Here is an 18,136-nt window from a genome sequence, read left to right on the forward strand (position 1 = left end):
GTCCTCTATTTTATTCAGCTCCGTGTACCTATCTAACAATCTCTTGAAAGACCCTATCGTATCCTCCTCCACCACCGTTTCCGGCAGCCCATTCCATGCACTCACCACTCTCTGAGTAAAAAACTTACTCCTGATATCTCCTCTATACCTACTCCCCAGCACCTTAAACCTATGTCCTCTTGTGGCCACCATTTCAGCCCTGGGGAAAAGCTTCTGACTATCTACCCGATCAATACCTCTCATCATCTTATACACCTCTATCAGGTCCCCCCTCATCCTCTGTCTGTCCAAGGAGAAAAGGCCGAGTTCCCTCAGCCTGCTTTCATAAAGCATGCTCCGCATTCCAGGCAGCATCCTTGTAAATCTCCTCTGTACCCTCTCTATGGCTTCCACATCTTTCCTGTAGTGAGGCAACCAGAACTGAGCACAATACTCCAAGTGGGGTCTGACCAGGGACCTATATAGCTGCAACAATACCTCTCGGCTCCTAAATTCAATTCCCCGATTGATGAAGGACAATACACCATATGCCTTCTTAACCACAGAGTCAACCTGCGCAACCGCTTTGAGCATCCTATGGACTCGGACCCCAAGATCCCTTTGATCCTCCACACTGCCAAGAGTCCTACCATTAATACTATATTCTGCCAACATATTTGACCTACTAAAATGAACTACTTCACACTTATCTGGGTTGAACTGCATCTGCCACTTCTCCTCCCAACTCTGCATCCTATCTGTGTCCCTCTGTAACCTCTGACAGCCCTCCAAACTATCCACAACACCCCCAACCTTCGTGTCATCTGCAAACTTACTAACCCACCCCTCCACTTCCTCATCCAGGTCGTTTATAAAAATCACAAAGAGCAAGGGTCCCAGTACAGACCCCTGAGGTACACCACTGGTTACCGACCTCCACTCAGAATACGACCCTTCAACAATCACTCTTTGCCTTCTGTGGGCCAGCCAGTTCTGGATCCACACTGCAATGTCCCCTTGGATCCCATGTCTCCTCACCTTCTCCATAAGCCTTGCATGGGGTACCTTATCAAACGCCTTTCTGAAATCCATATACACTACATCTACTGCTCTCCCTTCATCGATGTGCTTAGTCACATCCTCAAAAAATTCAACCAGGCTCGTAAGGCAGGACCTGCCCTTGACAAAGTCATGCTGACTATTCCTAATCATATTATACCTCTCCAAATGTTCATAAATCCTGCCTCTCAGGATCTTCTCCATCAGCTTACCAACCACTGGGATAAGACTCACTGGTCTATAATTCCCTGGTCTATCCCTACTCTTCTTCTTGAATAAGGGAACAACATCCACAACTCTCCAATCTTCTGGAACCTCTCCCGTCTCCATTGATGATGCAAAGATCATCGTCAGAGGCTCCGCAATCTCCTCCCTCGCCTCCCATAGCAACCTGCGGTACATCTCATCCAGTCCTGGCTACTTATCTAACTTGATGCTTTCCAAAGGTTTCAGCACCACCTCTTTTCTAGTATCTACATGCTCAAGCTTTTCAGGCCACTGCATGTCCCCATTACAATCCCCTAGATCCTTTTCCGTAGTGAATACTGACGTAAAGTATTCATTAAGTAACTCTGCTATTTCTTCCAGATCCATACACACTTTCCCACTGCTGCACTTGATCGGCCCTATCCTTTCACATCTCATCTTCTTACTCTTCACATACTTGTGGAATGCCTTGGGGTTTTCCTTAATCCTGCCCGCCAAGGCCTTCTCGTGTCCCCTTCTGGCTCCCCTAATCTCTTCCTTAAGTTCCTTCCTTTTAGCCTTGTACTCTTCCAGATCTCTAACATACCTAGCTCTCTGTACCTTTTGTATGCTTTTCTTTTCCTTTTGACTAGATTTATTATAGCCTTCGTACACCACAGTTCCTGTATCCTCTCATGACTCCCCTGTCTCATCAGAACATGTCTATGCAGAACTCCACACAAATACCCCCTGAATATTTGCCACATATCTTCCGTACTTTTCCCAGAGAACATCTGTTTCCAATTTAATCTTCCAATTTCCTGCCTGAGAGCCTCATAATTCCCTTTACTCGAAGTAACTGCCTTTCTAGTCTGTCTGTTCTGATCTTTCTCCAGTGCTAACGTAAAGGAGATAGAATTATGATCACTATCACCAAAATGTTCACCCACTGAGAGATCTGACACCTGACCAGGTTCATTTCCCAATATCAAATCAAGCACAGCCTCTCCTCTTGTAGGTCTATCTACATACTGTGTCAAGAACCCTTCCTGAACACACCTAACAAACTCCACCCCATCTAAACCCCCCACTGTCTGGAGATGCCAGTCGATGTTTGGGAAATTAAAATCCCCCATCACAACAACTCTGCTATGCTCACACCTTTCTAGGATCTGCTTCCCTATCTGCTCCTCATAACCCTGTCACTATTGGGCGGCCTATAAAAAACACCCAGTAAAGTTATCGACCCCTTCCTGTTCCTAACCTCCACCCACAGTGACTCCGTAGACAATCCCTCCACAAAGTCCACCTTTTCCGCAGCCGTGACACTATCTCTGATCAACAGTGCTACTCCCCCACCTCTTTTGCCTCCCTCTCTGTCCTTCCTGAAACATCTAAAACCCGGCACTTGAATCAACCATTCCAGCTCTGGAGCCACCCAAGTCTCCATAATGGCCACCACATCATAGCTCCAAGTATCGATCCAAGCTCTAAGCTCATCTGCCTTGTTCACAATACTCCTTGCATTAAAATAGACACATCTCAAACCTGTCTGAACACTTCCCTTCTTTATCACCTGCCTATGGTACTTACTCCTAGCTTCCTCTACTTGAGAGCCAAACACCTCTTCCCCAGTCTCTCCAGTACTGATCCCACCCCCCAACAATTCTAGTAGATCTTGGCACCCTTGAGAGATATGTCAGAGAAATAACTAATTATTTACAGTTGTATTACACATAATGTAAATTTACTCATTATTTGATGTTGAGATGTTTCCACTAATGGGAAAGTTCAGAATGGGGAAACATAGACACAAGATATGGTCAAAGACAAGGTGGTCATTTAAAACCTAGGTGTGTAGAAATTTATTCTTGTAAAGTGTGGTGAATCTCTGGAATTCACTGCCCCTGAGGGTTGCGGAGGCCAGATCATTGGAGGTATTTAAAGTAATGGTGGATGAATTTTTGATTGTAATTGTGGATGAATTTTAGTGTAATGCTTTACAGGTTGTTGGCACTGTAAAGCATTACCGTAACCGCTACACTATAATTCCTCAATCTAAGTGACTCTATGCAATCAATACCCATGACTGGCCTGGAATCACAATAGGTTACTGGACCCATCTGTTTCCACTGGCAACCTAATATTTTATCTTCCACATAACTTGGACAGCCCGTCCTGCATAGTGCCCAGTACCTGCAATAGAAAGTGCTTGAGGTATTTCTAAAGTACATCCTGGCTTGCAATAAACCAACATCAATAACATACATAATGATCATAGCATTGTCTATTAATAAGATGGCCTTGAATGCAGTATTGACGTACCCTTCTTTAAGTGTGCATATAGTGCCATTCAGAATGTCTGTTTGCACCCCTACATTAACTGCTGCCAGTGATTGTGCCCCAGTGGGACTATTCTACACCTTTGTCCTCTTGCGTCAGCCACAAATGGAGACCAACGTCTTTAGCAGTTAATTTCTTCAGTATTTTTGCACCCCCATGCAACAATCCCTAATCTACAACAATTAAAGTAATCAGGCCCTCTTTAAATGGGTGTTTTGAGGCCTCGTGGCTCACTTAACATCCCAGGCAAAGTCTCACACTTTTTATTTTTGCATGGCTTGAGTTTTCCTGCTTTTGGTGCTCTTGTAACTTACTAGTTTCTCACTAAACCCACTTTCCACATGACTTGACTGGATTAAAATGTCTCTTAAATGTTTTCTCAATTGCCTTGGAAGTATTATGCACTGTTCCTGCTGTCGATGAACTCACCAACATTTCAACCTCATTTCTTGTGTCCTCCTCAGCAAACAATATCATTGTTTGATCTAAGGAACATCTCAACTTGTTCCACATATTGGTGGAAGAGGTGAGATGTCTCATGTTTCTCAAACAGCTATTTCCACTGCCAGCCATTGCTGTTGCTTCACCTAGAGAACCCTGTTCTCTATTACCTCATCCTGGATAACTGTTCTGCTATTCTCTTAAGCAGTGATGTCCCAAACATATCACCTGTACAGGATAGAGCTATCAACTTCTTTATTAAAGGTGTTCAAAACACGGATAGTGGCTGATACAACAGTGTGTCATATCACATGGTAAACATAGTTCTTAAAACTCATGTACTCCTGAGAAAGGGAGAGATGCGAGAGGGGTGAAATGAGAGAGGGAGGGAGTGGAAGAAGGCACCATCTGTGGCAGTGGTTATGCTCCTTACAATAGGTTGTAATATTAATGCACACAGCTAATGAATTCTGCAGCTTTCTGTTAATCAGTGGTGAAATTCTGCATTTTCCATGCCATGATTTTGAATTATTATTATATTTTAACACTTTTTAATTTCTTAAAGATTGGAAGCAATCCCTAAGGGTCTGCCACAGGATTGGACTGGAAACATGTTGACAAGTATGCTGACCCTCGTGTGTGCGCTATTGATGGTGAGTGCTGATACCTCACCGTTGCACTTACAGGAACATTGGGCACAATGTCTAAAAGCGGTGCCACAGGCCTGTGAGAAACCGATTTATTGTTGAGATAATGGACATTTTGTTTGGAATTAAGGCAGAGATAGTGAGTGGCACAGGCCTTCAATGAAGAGAAACCAAAGTTTTTATATTTAGTAGAGAGTTTTTCACAACTGGATTTTAATATCAAAATGGAGCAGTACATGGGGGTAGTTTATTAATTGTGCTCACATTGTCAAGATTAAAATGGATGCCACATAAATTAATGCCCATAAAATTAAATTTAATTATGTTAAAAACTACATTATATAATTTCTACTATAAATTAGAGGGCATATAAATATAAATTAGAAGTCTGCAGGAATAGAAGGATCTGATTTACAAATTGTTGAAAGTAATTGAGAAGAGTAGCTTGAAAAAGCAGGTTTTAAACAAAACTGTAGGGATCATGGGCTTTATAAATAGAGAATGTGAAAGGTGGGAAGTTATGATAAAACCCTCATACAATACTGACTCAACCACAACAGGAGGATTATGTCCAGTTCCAGGCACCTGACTTTGGGTTGATCCCATGGATATGCATGGAGTCCTGATTCCTGGAGTTGCATGGATAGACTGGAAAAGCTGGATTATTCTCCTTGGAACAGAGGAGGTTAAGAGGAGATGTGATGGAAGTATTTAACAACTTGAAGGGTCCTTTCTGAGTGGATGGTGAGAAACCGTTCCCATAGATGGAAGGGTCAAGTATCAGAAGACATAGGTGATTGGCAAAGGAACTAAAAGTGACATGAGGAGAAATGTTTTATTCACAAATATGGTTGGAATCTGCCATGGATAATGAAGGGAGGGCAGCTTTCTGTTCAAGATTTCTAAAAAAGCTGCACTGAAGTTCTTAACCTGGCCTCATAAAATCAGTCAGTGAGAAACTGTTGCCTGGAAATCGGATTCAGCAATTTTTGCTGTGCTAAGTAGGTGCTGTATTTTGCCCCAACACCAAATCAGAGTCAGCAATAACAGTGCAAAGTGGGAATTACAAAATCACTGTTGTGGTTTTCTCCCATTCATAAGCAGTAGAATCTGACTTGTGCATTTACAGATGGCCGTTACTTGCTAAGCTGCTGTGTCACTGTCATACTGCCCACTGAGAAGCTGCTATGGACATAAAGGAAAATGTGGCAGAAAGGGGAAAAATGAGATGACGAGGGGAATTGAGGGGTGGAAGGATTAAATGGTGCAGTGGTGTATGATGCGGCCCTGATTTTATTGGGCCCTATGTCATGACTGGGTTGCTGTCATGGTGATCTTTTGGGTTGTAGACTGCAGCATCTTGCACTGAGGTACAGAACTGTTTCTAATCTGTATCAGTGCTGCTTGTCTGCCAAAGGACAGCAGAAATGAAGGAACTTGACAATGAAAAAAAAATCAGTGTCACATCAGGGACTCTAAGTCACTTGTGGGATCCTGGCTTGTTAAGAGGTTTGCTCTTTGTTTTACAGTGAGAGAAAAATTATTGTAGTCTAATTTATGTCAGTAAATCAGAAATATGTGGTATGAGCATTAAAGGCATCATCATTTGTGTGAAATACAACTGAGAAAGAATGCCTATGCTAGGGTGAATCGCAACAGGAAGTTCCTGGTCCAATTTTCTGACGAACAGGACTCTGCCAGAAATGATTGCAAACACTTAACATGTGCAAAATGCTTTTTTTAAGGCATAGTTTTTGCATAAAAGGCAAATGCTTTGGTTTTCTAAACTAATGATTAGGTTTGTAATTGATAGCACCCATTATATGGACACATTTAGCACCAGTACATGTCTGAAGTGATGTCTCTTGTATACATAAACACTTGTGAGGCGAATCACATAGGACTACATTGTGCTGAAGGTATACATTCTTCTAGCTCCTTTCCCTGGCTGCAGGCCACTCATCACATATCATGCAATGCGCAGATCCCACTTCAGTGCAATCTTATTATTTAAGCACAGTGTTGGTATCTGATTTAATGGTGTGAGATTGAGTGACATGAACTTACTTGTTTTAACATATCTGGAGAAGTGCCGTGCAATCTGCTGAGTGATGGGGCTTTCATGATTGCATATTAGGCACTATATGCAAGCTGTGAGATATCTGTGTGAGAATTGGACAGAGGTAAATGTCAGGTGATGTTGTGCATACACATTGTTGGATGAGTCATGGGGGTGCGGTGGATTGTGTAGCATCTGAGGGTTGTAGTGCCATATGAAGAAATATTCACTGACATTGATTATTCACGTGACATGATCCAACTTCATATGGCCCCATCTCCAGGTCCATGTTGTTAAACTCCTGGCATTGGCAGTTGTCTGCTCCCACTGCCTTCTGAGACTGAAGGATTATCTGGGCCTTTATAGCTACTTTGCAATTCTTCAACATAGACCTTCAAAGTAGTGTACAAAAATCTTGAAGTTGCTTAACCCCATATTGTGCCAATCTTTCACAGCTTCCCAGATCAGATTTACTTTCTGTACCATTGGTGGTACCCACTGCTATGTTAATGCATCCCAATTTTAAGAAGTGCAGGCTGGTTTTAACTGAAATTAGCTACTCATGGTACTCATTCCTAGCAGACGTATTTAGCCAATCCACAATACTATTAGCACTGGGTGGATAATGAAAACATTGAATTGAATAGGCAGCACAAAGTTGTCATGCTCCCAAATTGCAACCAGTAGACATGAGTTAACCATGAGTCACAACTCCTATGTGTGCAGTCATAGGCTGACGAGGTTATACTTGAACCTAAAATCTTTGTTACTTTGTTCCTGCCAATTATTTTGTTGGTTTGCAGTCTTTCAAAATGTACTCCTCTAAGAAAATTAAACTAAATTGAAGTGCAAGTTTTTATTGAAACTGAAATGTTACTTTGCAGATATATGCTGGTATTGAAATACTGGAGCATATTGGAAGAAATTGAAATTCTTTCAGATTAAGAGACATAGATTTAATACGAATTTATCATCTTGGGGGACTGTATTGCTTTAATACATTTTCCAGTGTGGTTTTAATAAACTGAGGGAAGATTCTATATTGTATTTAAATTAAAATGTCTACTTCACATTCTATATCCCTCATTGAAATACAACACAATTTAAATTATTAAAATTGGTATCAAAGGAAGCAAAATACATTTTGCATAAATTATGTAAAATACTATAATCTTTATTCATTCCTGGGATCTGAGGAGGGGGGAGGTTCACAGGAGAATATTCATGTGATGAAGGTGCTCTTACGATGCTGTTAGGTGGGGAATTTTAGAATTTTGACTCAATAATTTTTGGCTACTTAAATAAGTGGAAATGATAGAGTGAGTTGGAGGGGAATTTGGAAGTTGCAGTTTTCCCTTGGGCCTGTTTTCCTTGTCCATCAAGGTATTGGGAATTGTGGACTTTAGAGGTCTGCAGATGAATACTCATTAAGGTGCTGGGACATGCAAGAGATATAGGATCATCAGGTGCCATCTCAGTAAAAGTGGTTGGGAAAGATAACAGGCTTTTTGTGAGTAATAGCTGTGTTAGTTTAGCAGACAACACCTTGCACCTTTCCTGTTATTTAAGAACACTAGGTTTGGATTTGTCCTGTGTTTTGTGGACAGAATACATTTATGACATTTTTAAACTTTGTTGGGTGGAAGTTAGTTGTGTAACTGTACAGCGTTCACCAGGTTATCACCTTAGGTACACCTGACTGCTGCAGCTTGATCTCTTATACTCGTCATTGAGCCAGGGATTCCTCTGAATTAACACTTAATTGGCAGGGTGCAGGATATATAGGGCCATGAGGTTACAGATGGTGGTAGATAACATTCACTTGCCTCACTACCCCTCAGTGGCTCATGGATGCAGAGTTTATTGAATATGTTCTGAATCTATTCCTTTTTGCACAAAGGTCTAGAAGAAAGTTAGTTTCATAGAATCATGCAGCATGAAAATGGGCCATCTGGCCCAACTCTTCCACACCAACCAATGGGTCCCCTTCCATATTAATCCCCTCTCCGAGCACTTGGTCTATTGCCTTCTATGCCTAGGCAATTCAAATGGTCATCTAGACACTTCTTAAACGCTCTCAGTGACCCAGCCTCAACCACTCTCTCAGCCAGTGCATTCCAGATACTCCCCAATCTCTGGGTGAAGAAAGTCCTCCTCATATACCTTCTTAATCTCTTCCCCTTTACCGTAAACTTATGTCCTCTAGTTTTATCTACCTCTGATAAAGGAAAAGTTTCCTGCAGTCTATCCTATTTATTAACCTTCATAATTTTATACATCTCAATCATGTCCCCTCTTAACCTCCTCTACTTCAGGGAGAACAGACCTGGCTTCTTTAGTCTTTCCTCATAACTGAACTACTCCATTCTTGGCAACATGCAACATCCTGGTGAATCTTCTCTGCTCCCTCTCCAACACTATCACATCCTTCCTATGGCATGATGACCTCAACTGCACAACCTCCAGTTGAGGTTTGACTAAGGTTTTATAAAGTTGGAGCATATCCTCCCTACTGCTCTATTTAATACCCTGGCTAATGAAGGCCAGTGTCTCATGTGCTTTGCTAACCACATTATCTACCTGTGTTGTCACCTTCAAGGATCTATGGACTTGTACTCCAAGGTCTCTCTGTTCCTTAATAGTCCCCAAGACCCTTCATTCATCGTGTATGCCTCAGCCTCATTTGTATTCCCAAAATACATCACCTCACATTTGTCTGGATTAAAATCCATCTGCCATTTTTCAGCTCATTTCATGAACATGTTGAAATCTCCATGCAGCCTGTACTATCAACAACTTCCTTACAATCAATAACTCCACCAATTTTTGTGTCATCTTTGACCTTATTGATCATAATTTCCACAGCCACATCCAAGTCATTCATGTATGTTATAGACAGTAAGGGTCCCAGCATGGATCCTTGTGGGACACCACTAGTCACAAGCATCCAATCACAAACAAACAGACCTCTATCATCACCATCTGAGTCCTATTGCCAAACCAATTTTGGATCCAGTTTCTCAACTTGCCCTGGATCCTATGGGCCCCAACTTTTTGAACCACGTGGGACCTTGTCAAAGGCCTTAACGTTCATGTTGGTGAACAATCTCTAGTATTGAACGAAGTAGCTAACAGCCTATGAATTAGACTGTGTGACTGATGAGATCACATTTGGTACTAAACCAATTTCCTAGCAGATTGCAATGTAGGTTTGCTTCAATATCTACGTATGTTTGAAAAAGGCAGAAACATGAATGAAGTCCACTGTATCTTTAAAATGAAGCTGAGGTCCAATCATTATTACCATGTCCCACACTTGTACATTTTGAAATCAGGGCAGGTGGATTTCAAATCCCTGAACAGCTTCACAAAGTAGTTTGCACAACAGGTGCACAGACATATTACTTCAGTTCATGACTTGGTTGCTACGTTGATTTAATTGAGACTGAAATTGATTCACTTTATTGACTGTAGTTTTGTAATGACAAAAACTAACTGACTATGCTGAACATTAATAAAAACTGAAAACGCTCCAAACAGAAACTAAAATCCAAAACATGAAGTTCAAGTCCTACATGTGAGCCAGCTTATGTAAGGACAGCATAATTCCATCCTTATCCAGGATGAACCAAGTGGCTTTTTATGACAATCCAGTAGTTTCATTGGCACCACTGCTGGAACGAGCTTTTTAATTCCGGAGTTATTTAATTAATTATTGCAATTTAAATTCCCCAGCTACCATAGTGGGATTTAAACATGTCCCTGGATCATTATTCGGGCCAGGTGTTCATATTAATGGCTGTATTAGAGAATTAGAAGCATAAAGTGGGAAGTGAACACTTTTGTTTCAGTCCTCCTCAAGCTATCTCCAGATTATAATGAGAGAAAAGCTGCAAATTTGTATTAAAGTAATTGAAATTCCTGGCGTTTTGAATGAGAAGTGCTAAAGAGGTAAAATAAAAAGCTGCCATAATCCATCTGGTGCTTTAACACCCCAAGCTAAAGACATCTGTTAAAAAATAACTTCAGACATTGATTTGGAGCCAATGACTTGTCAGTGTCAAGTCTCATTTAATAGTCCATTAATTGAATAGAAACTTGAGAGTATTAAAACCGTTAGTTACTTGGGGGATACTTCATCTGGTTGTACATTGGTTAATATATTTACATTCCTTTGTGCACTATTTTAATTAGTTGTTAAACTGTTTAAAATAAATGAATTAAGGAATGCTAAAATAGCACACAAAGGAATTCTACACAAGCTCATTAACCAGTACACAGCCAGAGGAAATTAAACTCCCTGAAGTAGAATTGTTCCAATTGAATTAAAGATGGAATACTATGTGGGAGTTTCTTGTATCAAGCCAAAAATTTGAGCCTGCAGAGCAGCAACCAGCTCAGTGTGTTCAAAACAATCTGAAACATTGGTGCCAATGATGCAGTTCTAACATTATCAATATAAAACCAGTGGTATTGTCCCGTCAGACTTCTTCGTCTTGTCCACACTTTCTCTCAAGCTGAACCCATCACATTGGCAGAAGAAAAACCTATGGAGACCTAGAGGAGCAAGAGTAAGTGCTGATTGGCTCTTTTAATGAAACAGAGCTAATGAATATCCCTCTACATCTTGTTTTTTCCATGGCTATTTCCCCCTTATGATTATAAACAACATTTCTATGATTATATTGCTTATTTGAGTTGCTTTACTCTGTATAACATCATTATTTAAACAACTATCTAGTACTTTACAGTGGAATAATCTAGTTGTAATAGTTCATCTAAGCACAGCCTTGTGACTGGCAATTTCAGCTACACACTACAGCCACAATGAAGGCATCTTAATAAAACACAGGACGGAGGCCAGTTGTGTGACACTGGTACATGATGCTAAATCACCTAAATCATTTAACAACAGATGCTGGAAAAGAGGAAATAACCCAGGCAATGCCCTCATGAAGAGTGGAATCAGATTGATGTTTAAGAAAGCTGTGTTAGACCCCATTTCTCACACTCAGCACCTCTGTGTGCATATTAAGCTATGTAAATTTGTCCCCAAATACAGTGCAAAACTTTCCCTTTCACATTTGCTTCGACATGAAGACTCCCAACTAGATAGTCTTCAAGGAGTAATGGAGAAATCAGTTGGAGATGTCTTCCCACAGAAATGACAACTTTGCGAGGACTGAGAACATAGAACATAGAACACAGAACATAGAACAGTACTGGCCCTTCGGCCCACAATGTTGTGCTGACATTTTATCCTGCCCTAAGATCTATCTAGCCCTTCCCTCCCACATAGCCCTCTATTTTTCTATCATCCATGTGTCTATCTAAGAGTCTCTTAAATGTCCCTAATGTATCTGCCCCCGCAACCTCTGCCGGCAGTGCATTCCATGCACCCACCACTCTCTGTGTAAAAAACTTACCCCTGACATCCCCCTTATACCTTCCTCCAATCACCTTAAAATTATGTCCCCTCATGTTAGAACAGAAATCTCTATGGCTCCATCTTAAGGGGCTGTCATGTGAGTTACCTTCCAGTATGTACAGCTCACCTTTTGACCACCTATCTTTTTGAAAATCCACTACTGAGTAGGGAGAACCTCTAATAATTAACATAGGAATAAAGATAAAGATGATGAGGAATTTCCAGCCTTATACATACTAGCAAGAAAGTTTGGAGCACTATGAGAAGATTAACAGACCACAACATCATCTATTCAGCTCTATCAATGCCATCCAGTTGTACAATAACTGCCTAAATGGAGATTATTTACACAGAAGTAACACTATACAAAATCCATGAAACTCAAAGACCAAACCATGCAGTTAGCATGGAGGAACTGACAGTCGGCATCAGATACTAAAAGATGGATTGTGGCATGAGTGGACTTCATACTTGCCAAGATAATGCAAAATCAAGGACCTTTTTATGGCAGCGGCTCGTTGGTCTGTTCAGTTATGTGCATGATAATGAAACAAATATCACCGTGGAAGAGGGCAAGAGTCATAGTGTAAGGCAAAACTAGAGAAAAGCTACATTAAGATCTCCCTTCACAGCATCACATGCAAACTACACAAGTATCTTTTCCTGTAATGAAGTTCACCCATGATACTGTCCCACACTGCAAACTGGTCCACAGAATGTGCCTGATGACCCTGACCTCAGCTAGACCATTTCTTGCTGCTTAGAAAATGGATACTTCTTGAAACAATAGTATGCTACTGTATTCAGCATCCAGCTGCTGAGATATTCATTTAGTGAAGCACTGTGATGACTACTACTGGCAGCCGTTCTTGGGAGAGGTACGTTAGTGTATGCACTAAATAAAGACGCCAGTGTGTTTGAAATTGTTTATACTATAAAAAAAATCAAATAATATAATCTGTAAAAATCATAACAGTTGGATCTGAAGTTTAATATCATTATGCCTTTCCTGTTTCACAATCTTGTATGCGGATTTTAACATCCTAATGTAACACCGTTGCAGACAGCTTGCAGGGAATCTGCTGATTTCCCCCTTGAGTTCACTCACGCAATCTTGATGATCCACCAGAAGTTCTTGCCGTGCTGGTTTGACTTCTGAATGCTGGTCAGGGCCAATTGAAGGAGTAGTTTGGGATGGCAGGGCAGGGCAGGCACGGTAGTGCAGCAGTTAGTATAACGCTATTACAGCGCCAGTGACCTGGGTTCAGTTCCGTGTGTCTGCATGGGATTCCTCCGGGTGCTCTGGTTTCCTCCCATGGGGACACTTATGGGCTGCCCCCAGAACACTCTACACAAAAGATGCATTTCACTGTGTGTTTCGATGTACAGGTGATTAATAAAGATATCTTATCTTATCTTATCTCATGGCATACTGTGGGGTCTGGGTGAGAGTGATGACACAAGGAATGCTGGAATCTGGAGCAGCACACAAAATGTTGGAGGAATTTGGGTCAGGCACCCTGACCTGCTGAGTTCCTCCAGTGCTTTGTGTGTTGCTGGGTGAGAGTGATGCCTGAGAGACCATAGTGGGAGAGGACGGGGGTAGGGGGCTGGGGGTCCTTGTGAGGGAAGATATCAGTGTCCTGAACCTGCACACCTGACAGTCTCTCAGGGTACTATGTAGACAATGGTGCAACAATCTGCTGGCACTCAGACTGCTCCACCATAGTTTTGGCCTCCAGCCTCACAGTTGAACCATGTGACAGACCTGGATCACAGGTGCCCTCTCCTCAGAATCAGCTCACTGAGCAAGCTGAATGGAAACAGTTTACGCTGAACAAGGGTGTGAGTACGAGTTTTGGGGGAGGGAGGGGGAAGTTGGTGGGGTGCGGGGAAGGGCGTATCTCTGCTCCTGCAGGGGAGTGATTTGCTCCCACTTGGCATCTATCTGCTCACGGAGGAGAGCAATCTGCTGATGTGCAGCACGTACAGCGTCCATTCACTTTCCCACAAACATACCCGTCATCCCTGAATCAACTGAGGGCAGGAAACCATTCACAGAAGGCTGATCACTGTTCAATAAGAGCAATGATGTGGCTACATGTGGCTAATGCTCAATGAGGATGATGAGCTGCTTCCTGGTGGTTTGCTGCTGTTGCTTCAGAGGAAACTATACTCTTTGTCACCTTCTCCACTTGACATCCAGGTACGTATCTGCCTTGTCATGAAAGCATCTTATTTGTGTTCCTCTTCTGAATTATTTGGGGCAGTATTGATACATGGACCCTCCTCCCCCTATCCCCGGCATATCCCAGCACCAGGTTCCTTGTAGCCAGACACAGACTGCAGCCTGCTAGCATATCTCCTTGTGACCTGCCTCTCACTAACCTCATCCACTCACGTCTCCAGGTGCCAGTCTTTGTTCTCAGAGTGACCAACAGCAGTCGATCCTCAGAACACTGAGTTCTAATTTTTTTGTGCACTTCTCTAATGTGGACATGCACAAGGTGAATTCGCACTGGGAAGTGCCTGGTCAAATTTCTGGAGTGACTTGAATTACCCAGAAATGATTGTTACCACCTTTCATTCTTGGAAATGTCTGTCTTTAATTGTGTGGCACTGAAATAAATAGTGTTTTGTGATTGAATTTCACTTTCTCATTAACACACGGACACATCTGCCCAGCAGTGTCATGACCCCTCAATATGTTAGTATTGATATTGTGTGCTCAACTATTTGATGTGGTCACCATGGCAACGCGTGATCCTTTTTTTCTTGTGTAAGGTGCTCCAGACAAACAGTATTTTGTCCATTACGTCTTTCAGAATCAATGTCTAAAGACTAGAGAAGAAAATTTCCAGTTTAGTCATTTAAAAAAAATAAGGATTGTGGTGTTTGGTCTGCTTCGCCCACAACAGAGAAAAGTAAGACTAGGTTCCCAAAAATTTGCAGTTGCCAAATTTTGTACTTCTGAATCAAGAATTTAACTAAAGTATGCACTTGGAATGTGACCATGCCCCCAGAAGGTATTAAATTGGCTTAAACATAGTTAGTTTCTGCAGAGGGTGCCTGCTCTCCTACTCCAACTTCTTTCACACCACTGATCTGGCTGAAACCAACATGACCACAGTGGCGTCACAGAATGAAGATTTTACTTCACCATCATTGCAACCATTTTATTAGTGTCATTTTCACTTCAATAATTTATTCACATCATTGTACTGCTATGTGAGGGTCCTCCCAAGGGGATAAGCTGTCCAGTGCTTTTGAAAGCAATTTGATTGCTTTTGAACCTGAGTTACTTTGTATCACTTCATTTTTATTTTTAGCTGAAGACAAAAGAGAGAAACACTATGATGCTGGAGGAACTCGGCAGGCCAGGCAGCATCCGTGGAGAAAAGCAGGCGGTCAACGTTTCGGGTCAGGACACATCTTCAGATTCCAGCATCTGCAGTCCTTTGTTTTTCTAAAGAGGGAACCATATTCATGGCTGTAAACTCTTGCCTTCATTGTCCAGCTGGAAGTAATCACCCTGTCGTGGTTCTGATCGTACGCTGAATACTTTGAGATTTGCTTTGCTGCTCTACGTTGTCATCTCAAAAGATGACCTCCCCATTTGCATGCTGCCCTTAGGAACTATTATTCATAGACAGAGAAAAGCTTGCAGCCACATTGATGACTCTTAGCTCTCCTTCTCCGCTCCCTAGCCTCTGTATTGATGCACTGCTAGACTGATCTCGGGTATTGGATAAACCATACATTTCCTCCAGTAAATATTTGAAAGATTGACAGTACTGCCTTTGGCCACAACCACAACTTCCACACCTTTGCCACTAATTGACTCCTGTCTCAAGCTTATCCAAAATTATGTTGTTCTACTGCTGACTGCTTAGATTTCAACACATTTGTTATCGAAACTCTTGGCTGTCTACCTTGCATACTCTAACGGTCAGCTTATCCAAAACTTTGCTGTCATACTGAGCCTTGTATCAGAACCACTCATCACTAGTGTTTTCTCACTGACCTACCTCGAATCTCTGACCAACAACATCTCAAATCCATGACTCTTCACTTCCTTTCTTTGTAATGTTCTTTTCCTGCCCTTACAACCCACCTCCCTGAACTTCATGTTCCTCTACCTCTTGTGTATCCCTTCTCCTACACCTCATCATTGGCAGCAGTCCACTCACTTGGCTTCTTCCATGTTCTAGAAACCCCTCCTGAAATTGCTTCACTTATCCAATTCCTTCTCCTTCTGCAAGAATCCCTTAAAACCCAATACTTCCTTGGCTTGTGCCCATGTTTAGACTACAGCTCTGCAAAACACTTGGGGACAATATTTTATGTAAGAAAACACATGTTGTTTCTGTTCTCATGTTTAAGTTGCATACAGATCATTGAAAGGAGAATTGATTCCCAAACAATCAGCGACTATTTTCTAATCCAAAAAAAATTCCTAATTCAAGCAAACATAATACAGAGTTGGGTACTGCAGTTCAAAGCAAAATATTTTGTTGTATTTCATGTAACCATTTCTATTGCACTATTTCTTAAACATGCTAACAACTGGTACTTTAAAAACATTTGAATTTGTTAATTTTAACTGCATAGTCCTCTTTCTTATCTCAAAACTCAATTGCAATCTGTTGAATAGTTTCATTCCCTCCATCCCATAGGTTCTCAGTCACCAACTGACTGCCAGCAGGGGGCACTCAAATCTCACTTATTAAATAAAGATATTAGAATGCGATAAGCACAATCAGGCTAACATTATATAATCAGCACCTTATCTTGTAAAATCTATTAACAACACTCAAGGGAAAACACATGCCATTCTTCTTAATTAACAGTTTGCCCACTGGCTGGTTATGAAGTAATGGTTTTGCAGAGTTTTTAACTTAATATACTAAACCTCCTGTGAATTATTTGTTCACATTTTTCAAAACATATTCTTGCCAGAAATGAAGAATTAATATATAGAATGGTATAACACTGTTCCAGTTAAAGGATGTTCTGAATGAAGTTATAAAGGATAACACAATACACTTCAGACTGGCTGCTCAAGGATATGGCAATCCGCTGTAGGGAAATGAACAGAGACAACAGATGGTCAGAAGTGAATTGTAGAGTGTATGTGGTCTCAAGTTGGTTTGAGTCAAGTATATACAAGTACAGCAGAACCACAACTAGGCACCAAGTCAACAAGGCTCTTGTCCATATACATCTGTAATCTATCCCAACCATCTGTTAGTTTTATGTAAGCATATTTCCCTCCATACTAAGAATTAACAGGAAGACGTGTTGAATTGATATGAGTAGGTTGTTATTATGGAAAGGTAATGATCACCCAGCTGCACTGTAATTATGTCTGCCCAGTGCTGAAGGTTTCAAAACTAGAAGGCAAAATATTTGCAGTTGATCATGCACAAACATGCAATTTATAGGGGGAGAAGTGTGAGAAATTGAAATGTATGTTGCCTGTTATAAGATTATAATTCATATGATAGAAGAATTGTAACATGATGCTTTTCTTGCGAGGACATAGATTCACATTGTGGTCCATTGAGATTTGTTCACAAGTTATGTATATTTTGGTTGGGTTGTCGGGAAACAGAGGGAACGCTGAAATAGCTCAGCCACATTCTCCAAAGCAGCCAGCAAGCGGATTCAACTTCTGTAGTGATATAACAAGCTTTATAGCTCCTCTTTCTTAAAAGATAGCATGGATACTGAAAGTTCACTACTTACTACAGGACAAAAGAATAGAAAGAAAATGTTTTAATAGAGTGAATTTCTACTTTATCACATTGTCTGTGCAGTGCATTCCAAAATATAATTGCTGATTAGAAAAACTTGTCTTTGGATACAGACAATAGTTCTACTCATAGGTTACATCATTTAGCAGAGGTGAAACCCTCCTCGTATGAAACAACTATGTAGTTCTAGCACAGTTATAATTATGTGATTAGTATGATTATAAGGGGCTGTTTTATG

Source organism: Pristis pectinata, chromosome 9 (assembly GCF_009764475.1).
Source record: "Pristis pectinata isolate sPriPec2 chromosome 9, sPriPec2.1.pri, whole genome shotgun sequence".
NCBI lineage: Eukaryota > Metazoa > Chordata > Chondrichthyes > Rhinopristiformes > Pristidae > Pristis > Pristis pectinata.